Genomic DNA, 12,470 nt, shown 5'->3' on the forward strand with positions numbered 1-12,470 from the left:
GTCCACATCTATTCTGTGTAGTCCTTTCAACATTGGGATAGTTTCAATGAGATCCCCCTCTCATCCATCTGAATTCCAGCGAGTACAGTCCCAGAGACATCAATCATCCGTGTGAACGTCCTCTGGACTCTTTCCAATGCTAGTGCATATTTTATAAGATGAGGGACCCAAAACTGTTCAGAATGCTCAAGGTGAGGCCTCAGCCGTGATGGAATGGCGGAGATCGTTGAGCCGGATAGCCTAACTCTGTTCCTGTACCTTGTGGTATTGCTGCTAAATTTGTTGAGAAAATAATGATGAACATTGCTTTTCATGATTCGCATAACAAACCGTCCGGCGTCCCTGTGACTAAATTTGGAGGCTAGGATGTTTTAAAGTGGCAGTTTCAGAGGTGGTCCCCCCGATAAACATGTCGCGACGAGGGTGGGATTCGAACCCACGCGTGCAGAGCACAATGGATTAGCAGTCCATCGCCTTAACCTCTCGGCCACCTCGTCTGCTCTTCTCGCTCTTGTGTTCCGAACTTCTGAATTTATTCACAGCATTTAAAACTTCTGCTTAAGGTCTACACGTTTCTATTCAGATTCTCTGCCGATTTGCTTTGCTCGCCGTGCTTATCAGAAATTCATGTACGTGGATAAGGGCAGTTTCGAGAGATATGTGTCAACCACAGGAAACATGGAAATAGGTATCTTATGGACTTTAGACGCTATGGAGCTGCTGTGGCATAAGTATCGATTCCGTGCTCTGTAACTCGGAGAAACTGTGAATGTTTAGAGTTGTAAAATGAGATAAATTTATGTTGAATTGAACAAAATTTCAATAGCTTCTGCTATCACATTGCTCGAATTCAAGTAAACAGATGTTATAGGAGTTTGCCATCTGGTTGGAGAATGACGATTTTCCGTGTATTGGGCAAATGCAATAACCCGATGATTACCACATTAAGACGCGCTGAATGTCCCGTCCGGCCGTGCGCAGCCGCAGATCCGAACACCCTAACGCTGAACCGACACAAACACATGGCCGCCCTGTTCTGGAATACCAATCCCACGGCTGAAGTAGCTAATAAGAAGTCGAGTTTACTCTGTCATTAATGCATTGAATGTGGTGGACCTTTGTCACTGATTGCAATCCCAGAATATAACTGCTGCAAAAGACAGTGACGTGTGCCTGTGACCATTCCTTTCTGTATGACAGAAATGAAATATTGACCAGCCCAAAGTAGGAATGCATGGAGAGATATTGACACAACAATGGTCGAATGCTCACCTGGGATGAAATCACTGCAGCCGAGTACTTTTAGCTCGGTCAGGAAATCATTTTACAGGTGGAAACTCCTTGCTGCATTCAGCATTTCCCCATTTTCCCTCTTGGCCTTTCTCGCAGAATACGGCCGTGTGGCCTAATGGATACGGCGTCTGACTTCGGTGCTTGACTGGTGGAAGTCATCAGAAGATTGCAGGTTCGAGTCCTGCCACGGTCTTTTTGACAAACTGGCGGATTCGGTTCCATTCTGTCTCTCACTACTTGCAACATGGTTGTCTCAATTCCGCCTGGGGATTAATCGGAGTTCTCCACCCTCGGGGATAAGTAATGCCTCGTCTTGGTTGTACACAACATATAATATTATGTGTCTAGTCTGTGCAGTATTTCTGCAGACAATTTCATAAACAATTGGCTGGACCTTCTCAGACGTTCAGGAGGAGCTGCTGCTGGGAAGGTGAAGTTTATTTCACATTCAGCTCCGTCTCCGAGCACACCTCATCGGCAAGAATTCACCACGCAGCACTGGCGGTACATTCTCCTGTTTCCAACCCTCCTCCTCTTCTTGGACACAACGCGCTGGTTCTCTGCCTGCTCTGGGATATCTTCATCACTAATTCCCGACTAGACATCAACCGCCTCAACATCAGGAATCCTCACTTCTCCTCGAACTTTACCCCCTCTGAATGCACTGCCCTCCAATCTCTCAGCACCGGTCCCAAACTTACCATCAATCCCGCAGACAAAGTGCTGTTGTTGTAGAGTGGCGGACTGACCTCTACCTTGCTGAGACCAGTCGGTAACTCTGGGACACATCCTCACGCCTACACCTTGAAAAAGCCCGATTCCGGACGATCAGGGAACTGTATCCGGCATTACCACTGACATCATCAACTCCGGAGAACCTCCATTCACTGTGGAGAACTCATGGTTCCGTTGCCCTGAACTGCTCGCTCCTACCTCCTACTCTATTCACAATCCTGATTGTCCGGGTAAGCCCACTGACTCTGCCTGTTCCTACCTCGCTGATCCTGTGTTCTCGTAGCTCCAGTCCATCTTATGCCCCGTAATTCAGTCTCTTCCCACCCGCATTCGCAACCCTTCCCGTGCGCTCATCAACTGGCTGACTTTCAATTCCCTGGCGCTGACCGTCTCATTTTCTCCATGGAAATCCAGTCCTCACCGATACAGTTTCTTCTCCGCCTTGTTTCACTTACTCCAAATTCAATGGGTCACCATGGACACCAGCATGGGTCCCAGATATGTCTCCCTTTACGTTGCCGAAGTAAATCAATCTACCAAACCAATGTACCACACCTTCTCCGGTAACGCACCCCAGCGCTCCCAGCGCTACGTCGACCAATGTATTGCTGCCGCTTCCTGCATTCACACTGAGCTCGACAACGTCAACCACTTCGCCTCCAGCTTCCACCCCGCCCGTGAACGTCCCACTCAATGCAAGCAAAGCAAAGGGAGAAGAAACCAGAGGTCCACGAGCCAGGCCTCATCGGAGGATCAGTGAGGGTGAGCAACTTTAAATCCCCGGGTGTTCCTATTTCAGAGGGTTTGCCCTGGAAACATCACAAGTGCAAATGCGAAGGAAGGACGGCGGCGCCTCTTTTTTCAAAGGAGTTTGCGGAGATCGGCAGGATATTTGAAACCTTGACACATTTCTGTAGCAGTGATATAGTGTGTATCGACTGACGCCGAATGGTAAGGTGGTATGGAAACATCGATGTCATTGAACGTAAGTTCCTACAGACGGTGGTGGTTTCGGCCCAGTACATGTCCGGTGAAGCCCTCCACCATTGAGCACAGCTGTCTTTGGGGACGTTGCTATTGATTATTTGGTGGCTAGTGGGCGCTGATGCTTTCTGCTGAAACGTTGGGGGATGGTCCTGATACCTTTGCTGTTCCCCTCAACCTCCATTTCTCCGCCATCTGCCCGTGACCTCAGACGCCCTGACTTTTCAGAAACTAACCAACTGTTGTTTTACAAAAACCGAATTGCTCCGCCTTTACAGCCGACCATAGCAATGATTCCCCACTCTGATTCACCACAATTTTATCATCATCTTTCTTCCAAAGGAGAGCCCCTGTATTCTGAAGCAGTGCCGTCTGTCCTAGACTCCCTCCACTGGGTGAATTATTCCCACCAGACAGCTCGCAAAAAGTCAAGACGTATTTCTTCTGAACCACTGTCGCTGCAAACTGAAACCCTCAATTTCCCTTTAAGAAACGTACTTCTGAGCTGTCTAACTTAGTCAGCAGTTTAACGAGCTGCTGAAGGACCGGATGGACTTGACTCTCGGGATTTCAGGTGAGGCACGTTTCAGCGGTCAGCGAAGGTCAGCCATTAGCATTGCCGGAAAAGAGGTCGGTTCGGACGACCTCAAGCCAGACTAAATCGACGGGCTATGTAGCATCGTTTACCCGGCATCTTCTTAGCCAAAGGCCAATGGGTTGAAAACAAGATGCATTACGTAAGCGCAACATTGCAGTTTCGGAGGGAGATGAGGGGCTGCTGTCTTCTCTGTTTCATGGAGACATGGCTCAGTTCGGTGGAACTGCCGGAAGGCTTCTCAGTCCACCGTTCGGAGAAGATAAGAAGGTATTGTGGTGCTGGGGGCGGGAAGTGTGAAGGGGTGTGGGATGGAACGGGGGTGTTGTTTCATGACTAACTCTTCATGCTCTCCGTATGTAGGGGTCTTACCGCACCCTTGTTCCCCCAATCACAACACCCAATGATTGAGTTCTGTCGGTGCTGCTCACCGGGAGGTTCTCCTCATTGATCCGGACGGCACTTCACAAACCGCCAGAGCAGATGTTAAGCAAGCAAACCATGTACTGAGTGCCGCGACCAGCAAACAAGGAACTGCCTACCCTGAGGACTTTCAAATCATTGCGGGGTTTCTATCAGGCTTATTTAAAAAATCCAGGCTTATTTGTCACCAGCACGTCGTCCTCAGTACCAGGGGCTCCCGCACTCTCGACCACTGTTAGGGCACGATCAGGAAAGCCTACCATTCCACCCCCAGACCTTATTTCGGGAATTCTGAATGTCTGGTTTTCTTTCTCCTACATCCACCCAGGCGGAGGGTGAGGAACAAGACACCAGATGTATCGGCAACAATGTCACCCGAATCGGCGAGAGACAGGAAAATAAAATGACCCAGAGCTCATAAGAGAATCTGAATATCACAATCTTTATAAAGACACTGGAGAACGAGTGTTTCCCACCGATTCATACAGTCCAGAGTGTTCTTTAACCAGAAGCAGTGGATGAACAAGCGATCTGCAAAGTGCTGAGCAGTATATTCACGTCAATATTTATCACATTTATTCATTATTATTATTTACCAATAAGTTTTGTTTTATATTTTGCTGATTTGGTAGTTGTCTATTGCAGTAGGCAAAGCACCATTAGCTTCCCTGGTGGTCTAGTGGTTAGGATTCGGCGCTCTCACCGCCGCGGCCCGTGTTCGATTCCCGGTCAGGGAATTAGGATATTGCCTAATGAAATGTGCTTGTTTTAAAACATCCTGTGTATTAACTTACTGCCACAGACACCCCATTCCTGTCTATGCTTAACCTATTTCAGCAACATAAGACCACAAAATATAGGAGCAGAATTAGGCCGTTTGGCCCATTAGGTTTGCAGCGACATTCCCTCTCAGCCCCATTCTCCTGCTTTCTACTGGTATCATTTCATGCCATGATTAATCAGGAATCTACCGATCTCTGACAAATATACAAAGAGACTCTGACTCCACTGGGGCCTGTGGCAACGAATCCGACAGATTCGCCACTCGCTGGCTGAACAACTCACTCCTCATCTCTGTTCCAAAAGGATGCTCCTCTATCTCGAGGCTGCGTCCTTTGGTCTTAGATTCTCCCACCATAGGAATCATCCCCTCAACATCCTCCCTGTCAAGGTCTTTCACCATTCGACAGCTTCCAATGAGGTCCCGCGCAATCTACTGAATTCCAGAGAATGCGGGCCCGGCGCCATCAAACGCTCTTCATATCACCAGCCATTCAATCCCAGCATCATTCCTCTGAATCTCCTTTCAACCCTCTCCAGCTTCAGCCATACTTTCTCAGGTAAGGGAACTAAAACTGCTGACAATACTCCAAGCGAGGCCTCGCCAGTTCTTTATAAAGTCTCTCAATCGCATCCTTGCTTTATATTCTAGTCCTCTTGAAATGAATGCGAGCATCGCACTTTCCTTCCTCATCACAGACTCAACCTGGAAATTAACCTTTGGAACATTATGGTGCAGGTGTGTACGTCACAATGGGAGGGCTGTGCAGGGACTCCCGAGGTTTTTAGCTCCTCAGTCTTCTTGTGAGCATGTTCTCTCCTTTTAGAAAGTCTGCTCCTTCATTTCTTATATCAAAGTGTCTGACCATATATCTCCCTGCACTGCATCTCATTTACCACTTCCTTCTCCATTTTCCAACCTTCTGTAGCCTCTTAATCTCCGAGAAGGACTTACTGCTCTTTTCGCTCTGAAAAATCTGCATATGGTAGATGGTGTCATACCAAAGTCTCCCATATCGAGCTGACTACTACACATCCTCACTTGCACCCGCTCGACCCTTGCCCCTTTCTTAATTCCCCATACTGGTCATCTGCTCTCCACGTTCAGTTCAGCGTCAGTGTGTGGATATGAAATGTATACTATCTCTTCAACAAGTGCAAACAAGCTCGATGAACTCAACATGTCGGGTAGCATCCGTTGAAAAGCGACAACTGTCGTCGAGACATCAACCGTCTCAACTTCACCACTCCTCTCTCCTGTTCCTACTTCACTCCCTCTGAACGCACTGCCCTCCACTCTCTGCGCACTAAACCTAACCTCACCATCAAATCTGCAGACAAATGTGGTGACGTAGTAGTCTGGCGGACGGACTTCTACCTCACTGAGGCCAAATGGCAGCTCTCTGACACCTCCTCGTACTTACGCCAGGAACATGAACTCACCAAAGAACATCAAACCATTGTCTACTCATTTCAACGGATGCTGCCCGACCTGCTGAGTTTATCCAGCTTGTTTGTACGTGTTGATTTGACAACAACATCTGCAGTGTACTTTGTTTGAACTATCACTTTCCGTCCACAAATGCCTGACCTGCTGTCCACTGTTACTGCAGTTATTCGTTATTTGTTCTGTTTGAACAAGGAGAACGTTACTTTGAAAAATAATATCGCAGTTGCAGTCTCAATAAAGTTGGAAATAACTTTGCGAGGTCTTACATACAATAATTTGCAATCGATACAATGTAGATTTGATCTTCTTCACTCCTCACTGCACCTCAATCCACTCAGAGACGCTGTCTCTCTGTAGAAGAGGGTGACCATACATTTCCCATATTGGACTCGGGTCCTACTCACTCAGTTTGCCGACATCACCTTGACTCATCTGCCCGGGGTCATCACTGCTCAAATCTCAGTGAGTGTTGTCAGGTCCAGTCGGGTTTATTGCCGTGTACACAGGGAGGGTGAGGGACAGGTACAATGAAACACTTGCAGCATCTTTGCAGGCTCGAAAAGACAGACTGTACGCAAAGCATAAATTGTACCATTCTGCATCATTAACAAAAGATGGATATCAATCTTGTGCCAGTTTCAGACTTGGAAATAATTCCTCAGGCGAACTGGTGACATAGAGTGCGAACTATTATCTCCCCGGGGGAGCATGCAGGCCCAAGAAAAGCCTGTTTATTCCTTTTCTTTAAACAGACAGACAACAGAAAGAAGGGCGAGTCTCTAGACCTCTTCAGCCAGACCCGGCATTCAATAAGATCAGGCTGGCCCAGACTTTTTCTCAATCCTCCCCCCACCCCCATACCGCAGTTGCCGGGCAAAAGTCGGTCGATGTCCGCCACCAAATTCTCTACCGTCTCCCCAGGTGAGAGGAGATAAATTTCTGTCGCCCGCCTTTGTTTCGACGCCATGACAGCGCCCCCAGCATATGAATATCAGAAGCATATGGATATGAATGTTATAAAATGGGACATTGTTCTGAGTTTTGATCAGTTGGGGAGGCAGAAACAGTCAGAGTCTGTGGGAGGGAACAATTCTTGGGTGAAACCCTTTTCGCAATTGGATAACACATTTGATTGACATGTGCATACACGAATGGGAGCTAGGTAGGTTGCACGCCATTTGACGAGATTGGTTGATGTCGGGCAATTACACCGGCTCAGTGACAATTGGCGAGCGTGATTTTGCCGGAAGGTCATCGAACCGATTTGTCTATGGCAATAGGCGGGGCCGCTCGGTAGACAAGAGAGCAATGGGGAGTCTGTACAGTGAGTGATATGAAACGGCGAAAGCTTTTCGCGTTCAGAGACCGTGCTGACCACTTCAGCGAATCAGTAATAATCACAATCTCCCCTCTTCCAGCCGCAGCTGAACAACATTTCTTATCGAATATGTAAATGTTTTTATAAGTTGAAAATTCAAGTGTTTTCAGCTAACCGAAATTTCGCATGATGGTCGTGTCTTAACGGAGCACTGAACGAAAGTCCAGGACAGATATGTTTAAAAAATCGCTACTCCTTCATGTCATATTACCTGTTAGCCCCGACATTTCAGCACCAGTTCACACACATTCCCACACGCTCCACCCTAACTGTCTTATAAAAGAAAATCTATTAACGACCCACTAAAATCACGCGGTCCTTTCACTGAACACGAATATTGATAGCTAACCGTTCGCTTCAGGCTGTGAGGAAAGTGTGGGAGTGAGGAGCAAATGAAGATGTGGACAGAGAGAGAGAGAGAGAGAGAGAGAGAGAGAGAGACAGAGAGAGAGAAACAGAGAGAGAGAGAGAGAGAGAGAGAGAGAGGGGGGGGGGGGGAGGGAGGGAGGGAGAGAAAGAATATCGTGCGTGTAAGTGTGTATTAGAGAGAGATAGAGAAAGCGAGACATGGAAGTGAGGCAGGGGAGAGAGTCACATCGTAGATAGGACAAGAGAGGCAAACGGGGTAGTTTGAAAGGCAGTTAGAGAGAGAGAGAGTTATGCGGCAGCTTACCAATTTCATGTTCTCTTTTGCCCACTGTTTTCCTCACAGAGTTTTCTTGACCACCAGAGTAACTCACCTCACCGACAAAACCAAGTGGATCTTTCCGTCCCTTCATTTAAACGCGAACGCTGCAGGGCTCGTCAGTATTATCACCGTTTGGACTGAGGAGGAGAAATGGTTCATGCGTTTACACATTGCCCTTCAACCGATATACGTATTGATGCCATTCTCCCAGTTTCTTCAATTATAAAGACAAATGGCATTAAATCAGAGCCATTAATTCTTAAAATTCAAAAGTTAGTTCTGATTTGGTTGAAGAGTTCTGCTCAGAGTGATAAATCGCCCGCTGTCGAACATAAGGAAGTACGTCGGTGAACGAAGCGAGGAGCTCAGCATCCGTGCGGTTGTGGAACACACCGGCATCAATCGTCCTGTTCCTACTGAAAATTTACTGTTAGGCAAAGTAAGAATATCGTAGCTAAATAAACTGTATTGGCATGTCGATTTGTCGAGTTGCCACCTGTCCCCACCCATCAGCAAGTACATTTTACATTGCGCTTGTGTGTACAGATAGATGTGCGCATAAATATAAATTTGAGCTCACTTTGAGGGAATCACCACTTACGTATAATGCATGATCCCCTCGGTTAGATCCGTCACCAGATACAGATGAATTGAGTCACTGTCAGTTATTTTCGTGCAGTAGAAACTCAAGACCTCGACCAGCATATGTGGGTGTGGGGACGATGGTGGTGGAAGAAATTTTCAATGTTTTCCGTTGTAATACTGAATCAGGACCTCCTAATCTGCTATATATTCTCAGCTAAAAATGCTGCGAGCATTGAACTGACGGAAATATGGGATGTCAATTCCACAAATTCTCGAATCTCCCCTGTCGATCTATTGAAGAAAGTGTTACCGGCTCCGGATTTGTGTTGGATACGGTACCAGAACTCAATACATCGAAATCCATGTCGTTAATGAAAATCGAATCGGGAAAGTACCGCGTTGAACAGAGAATCAGAATCAGGTTTATTATCTCCGGCATGTGACGGGAAATTTGTTAACTTAGTAGCAGCAGTTCAATGCAATACATAATCTAGCAGAGAGAGAAAATAATAATAATAGTAAATGAAATAAAACATTTATTAAAAAATGAGATAGTGTTCTAAGCTTCAAAGTCCATTCGTGATTCTAATTGCAGAGGGGAAGAAGCTGTTCCTGAACCGCTGAGAGTGCGTTTCTGTCTCATAACCTTAGACACCCAAGGTCAACACTAATATCTGGTGCCATCTGTGTCGACGTTGCTCCTTTGCAGATTGGAAGAATTTTTATCGGTAGTGTCATGACGGTCGATTAACGTCCTTCATTTATGAGCTGTCCTGACTGAGTGAGGCTGATGACGTGACGTAGCGGGACAGCGGGCTGCAGTGAGAATACTTAGGCTGCAATTGGTTCGTTCAGTGAGGGCACAAACTGGACAAAAGTGATTATTTTGAATAAAGAGGAATGCAGGAATGTGTGAGGTCATGTACTTCGTTGGGATTAAGTTAAAATAAAGTTGCGGTGAGACTATCAAAGGAAACTGTTCACAAAACAGAGATGGCGAGCCGATGGGTGGATCAGGTATTTTGCAAGGCAACTGCAGATTGTCAACTGAACAAAGTTTAGGGCCAGCGCTCAGGGTGTTAAATTTTATTGGCACACTACACGCTGCTGCTTGAAGTGTTAGCGCTGCGAGCAGGGTTCGAACCTGCGCGGGGAATCCACATTGGATTTCAAGTCCAACGCCTTAACCACTCGGCCATCGCAGCTCCATTAATGTTCAGCACCAATCGTAGCACTACATCTGAAATGAGGGGTGTACTTGATTTATTTTCGGTAACGGAAATGGTGAATCATCATTGCAATACAAATAGTATAATTGGAGAGCTGTGGAATTTGTTACAACCCCGTTAGATTAGAATGTGAATGTGGAGCGATAACACAGGCGTCAATATCGTAAATGAAGGAGACTTCCACTGTTGGGGATAAAGGTCAGAATCAGAATCAGGTTTATAATGATGGACATATGTCAACATTACGGTGTTGCTTTTATATTCTACTCCTCCTGAACTGAATGTGAAAATTGCATTTGCTTTCCTTTACCACTGACTAGGCCTAGAAGTAAACATTTAGTAAACATTGCACAAGGTCTCTTTGCATCTCTGATTTCTGAAAACTATCCTGATTCGGAGACTTTTTTACAGTGGCATGCCAAAGTGTGTCCACCGCTGGTCAAAATTTCTATTACTGTGAATATTAAGGAAGTAGACGATGAAGTGATCTCCAAAAGACATAAAGTGAAAAATGAAACATTCTTTTCAAAGGTTTAAGCAAGATTGTGCATCACTTTTGTTTTTGTATATTTTTAGAGTGGAATACATGAAAGGAGCACCGTACAAAGTTTGGGCACCCCAAGAGATTTGAGCTCTCAGATAACTTTTACCATGGTCTCAGATCTTAATTAGCTTGTTAGGGCTATGGCTTGTCCACGGTCATCGTTAGAAAAGGCCCAGTGATGCAGATTTCAAAGCTTTATAAATACCCTGACTCCCCAAACCTTGTCCCAACAATCAGCAGCCATTTGCAGCACTAAGCAGCTGCCTAGCACTCTGAAAATTAAATACATGATGCCCACAAAGCAGGAGAAGGCTATAAGAAGATAGTAAAGCGTTTTCAGTTAGACGTTTCCTCAGTTCGCAATGTAATTAAGAAATGGCTGTTAACAGTAACGGTGGAGGTCAAGTTGACGTCTGGAAGACCAAGAAAACTTTCCGAGAGAACTGCTCTTAGGATTGCTAGAAAGGCAAATCGAAGCCCCCGTTTGACTGCAAAAGACCTTCAGGAAGATTCAGTAGACTGGAGTGGTCGTGAGCTGTTCTACTGTTCAGCGACAGCTCCTCAAATATGAGTTAACAGAAGAAAACCTATCCTGCGTCCTTACCACAAAATACAGTGTCAGAAGTTTGTAAAGGAACATTTATAACAAAATCTGCATCTGCAGTATACTTCGTGTTAACATTTATAACAAGCCTGATGCGTTTTGGAAACAAGTCCTGTGGAGTGTTAAAGTTAAAATAGAACTTTTTGGCCGCAAAGAACAAAGGTATGTTTGGAGAAAAAAGGGTGCAGAATTTCATGAAAAGAACACCTCTCCAACTGTTAAGCACGGGGGTGGATCGATCATACTTTGGGCTTGTCTTGCAGCCAGTGGCACAGGGACAACTCGCTGGTAGAGGAAGAATAAATTCAATTAAATACCAACAAATTCTGGAAGCAAACATCACACCATCTGTAAGAAAGCTGGAGATGAAAAGTGGATGGCTTCGACAACAGGATAATGATCCTAAACACAGTTCAAAATCTACAAAGGACTATCTCAAGAGGCACAAGCTGAAGATTTTGCCATGGCCCTCACAATCCCCCGACTTAAACATCATCAACAATCTGTGGACAGACCTCAAAAGAGCAGTGCATGCAAGATGGCCCAAGAATCTCACAGAACGAGAAGACTTTTGCAAGGAAGAATGGACGCATATCCTCCGAACAAAAATTGAAAGACTCTTAGCTGGCTACAGAAAGCCTTTACAAGCTGTGATACTTGCCAAAGGGGTGTTACTAAGTACTGACCATGCAGGTGGCACAAACTTTTGCTTCGGCCCCTTTTCCTTTTTTTCTTATTTTGAAACTGTAAAAGATGGAAATAAAAAAAAGTAATCTTGCTTAAAATATTAAAGAAATGTGTCATCTTTAACTTTATGCCTTTTGGAAATCAGGTCATCTTTTACTCGCTTAGCTGTTGACAGTAACAGAAATTTTGAGCATCGGTGCCCAAATCTTTGTATCCCACCGTATCCTTCCTTCCAATGTGCATCACCGTACCACACGATGATCTATTTGACAAATCTTCTCCCATTCTCCTCAACTGTCTTTGATCTTAAATGTGTTTTAATCTTTTGAGTTTTTGAACTCGTTGAAGTCAGGCTACCTTTCTTATATTTTCTTTTCTTTAGCCTCCCTTCCTTCTTTCAGAGTGGAGTGGCAATCCCAATTTTCCAACCATCAGCATCCATTCTGGAATGTAATGATACGTGAAGGAGTACTATTATTGCCTCGAGAATCTTCA

At 45.6% G+C, this 12,470-nt stretch overlaps 4 non-coding genes across 4 annotated transcripts; 2 read left to right on the forward strand and 2 right to left on the reverse strand.

Annotated features, from left to right (window-relative positions):
• Positions 1-415: 415 nt before the first annotated feature.
• trnas-gcu (transfer RNA serine (anticodon GCU)) lies at positions 416-497 on the reverse strand. The gene has a single exon. It is a non-coding gene; the product is annotated as a tRNA-Ser (tRNA).
• An 897-nt stretch (positions 498-1,394) lies between these two features.
• On the forward strand, positions 1,395-1,486 carry trnar-ucg (transfer RNA arginine (anticodon UCG)). The gene is given in 2 exon segments: positions 1,395-1,431; positions 1,451-1,486. It is a non-coding gene; the product is annotated as a tRNA-Arg (tRNA).
• A 3,209-nt stretch (positions 1,487-4,695) lies between these two features.
• trnae-cuc (transfer RNA glutamic acid (anticodon CUC)) lies at positions 4,696-4,767 on the forward strand. Its single transcript has one exon. It is a non-coding gene; the product is annotated as a tRNA-Glu (tRNA).
• A 5,267-nt stretch (positions 4,768-10,034) lies between these two features.
• Positions 10,035-10,116, reverse strand: trnas-uga (transfer RNA serine (anticodon UGA)). The gene has a single exon. It is a non-coding gene; the product is annotated as a tRNA-Ser (tRNA).
• Between the last annotated feature and the right edge of the window lie 2,354 nt (positions 10,117-12,470).

The sequence above is a fragment of the Hypanus sabinus genome, unplaced genomic scaffold, assembly GCF_030144855.1.
Source record: "Hypanus sabinus isolate sHypSab1 unplaced genomic scaffold, sHypSab1.hap1 scaffold_1416, whole genome shotgun sequence".
NCBI lineage: Eukaryota > Metazoa > Chordata > Chondrichthyes > Myliobatiformes > Dasyatidae > Hypanus > Hypanus sabinus.